Source organism: Hevea brasiliensis, chromosome 1 (assembly GCF_030052815.1).
Source record: "Hevea brasiliensis isolate MT/VB/25A 57/8 chromosome 1, ASM3005281v1, whole genome shotgun sequence".
In the NCBI taxonomy this organism is placed as follows: Eukaryota; Viridiplantae; Streptophyta; class Magnoliopsida; order Malpighiales; family Euphorbiaceae; genus Hevea; species Hevea brasiliensis.
The window spans coordinates 24443866-24445893 of NC_079493.1; the positions used below are offsets into that span (position 1 = coordinate 24443866).

The 2028-nt window shown below is 31.6% G+C and overlaps 1 long non-coding RNA gene across 1 annotated transcript; it reads right to left on the reverse strand.

Annotated features, from left to right (window-relative positions):
• Positions 1-231: 231 nt before the first annotated feature.
• On the reverse strand, positions 232-1642 carry LOC110644070 (uncharacterized). The gene is made up of 2 exons (XR_002492761.2): positions 1022-1642; positions 232-941 (listed from the first exon to the last, which is right to left on the reverse strand). It is a non-coding gene; the product is annotated as an uncharacterized LOC110644070 (long non-coding RNA).
• Positions 1643-2028: the final 386 nt, after the last annotated feature.

Genomic DNA, 2028 nt, shown 5'->3' on the forward strand with positions numbered 1-2028 from the left:
TCACCACTCTATCTTATTTATATCTTATATAAATACCTTAGGAACAAACATGATTACAATCTTTCTGGAAAAGTCATGTCCTGTGTGAAGTATCCTCTATTGTGAACCAATTTATGATACTTTGTGCTAGAAATACTGAAACTCATATTCTTAATAACTTAAGAATAGAATTTCTAACAAAATATTAATAGACCTTTTCTATTACACATAAATACATTATGTAAACCGAAAAGTGAAATTGCCTTTTATTAATAAAATATGTACAAGATACATACTAAATGATATGCTCTAGGGCATACTACTAACAGTTGGGTGGAGGAAGACAACTGACCCTGATCACCTAAATAATTATATTATAAATTTATCAGTACTAATTCAAAATAAGACTCTAAAGAGATAAAAGATAGCCTAATTTATGCCAAAAATTCTATAGAGTTTTCCCTATATTTAACCTATCTAACCTGCAAAATTATTCAAATAACACTTCTAAAATCGTACATCTCAACCCATATCTCATTAACATCATATGGCCCCTCCTAGGCCATCCAAACTAGGCAATAATCACAAGATTGAAAAATTATGTTTTAGCTCTTAAAAGTGACATTATGCGAAAATCAATCAAACGAGTTCTAAAAATTCTAAAATTTTGTCATGTGGTCCTTAACAATATTATAAGGCTATTGCAAAAGGAATTATAATTTTTTGATCACCCACGAATATTTTATGAGTTTTATTCTAAACCCGGTATTAGGCAAAAATTGAGCAACTTGGAGTTTGAGTTTACTTATATCAATTTTGACACTTGAAACACGTCTGGAATGTCTTGAAATACTAGGATCGACTATAATATTGGCCATGTTTCAGGACAGGTCGCCGATCAATCGAATCTGGCAAAAAACTTTGTCCTGGGAGTCGGTGAGTTATCATTGATCCGATTGTACCTAAATTAAGCCCAAAAATTGTTAAAAATTTTCATATAATTATTTTAAATATTTAGGCATTAAAATTTTGAAAATCTCACCAAATGATCTGGACCGTTCGATGATTGCCTTTTTCAAACAGTGCTCAATCGGAGCGGGGCTAGTCCCATCTCAAAGATTTCATTGCCCTGAGTCTAACGGTGGTCTTGGATCATTGATACAACGGTCAGATCATCCTAGATCTGACCGAAAAGCTAAAAAAACTCAAAGTTTCTCTCCTCCATATCTCACTCATCTGATCTCCATTTGTTGCAAAGTTAGTATCAAAAGAAAGCTCTCAGAACAAGCTTTCTAATACTACCTGAATCACCTCGATCCAACATCAGATGAAGCCAAAATTGCCCATAGAAGTTGGGTCACCCGTGCACACACTTTTCTCTCTCTTCCCTCATTACGACTGCTTCTAGTGCTGCTGCCGGAAGGCTGGTGGCTCGCCGGCGTTGCCCGAGGTGGGGGAACTCTTTGTCGGTGATGGTGGTGGGTGATGGTTGCCATCAGTTACAAAAGAAAAGGGAGGGAGGGGGGGAGAGTGATGGGAGGGAGAGAAAGAATGTGGGGGCAGAAATAGAGAGAGAAAAAAAATCATTTTCAATTTTTTTTTTTAATTCCTGCTCCTGACAGTGGGTGTAGTCCACTACTACATGCCACTGTAACTTCTTACTTTTTCTTTTCTTTTTTTTTAAATTATATATACATATATATATATATATACATATATATTAAATTAGAATTTTAAAAAAATATTTTTAACATTTAAATACATAATATTTATTAAAACACCTTTATCAAATCTCTACTCAATCTAATGTTAAAATATTATCAATATCTTCTTACTTTTTCTTTTCTTTTTTTTAAATTATATATATATATATATTAAATTAGAATTTAAAAAAATATTTTTAACATTTAAATACATAATATTTATTAAAACACCTTTACCAAATCTCTACTCAATCTAATGTTAAAATATTATCAATATAAATATAATTGATAATATTTAACATTAGATTGAGTAGAGATTTGATAAAGGTGTTTTAATAAATATTAT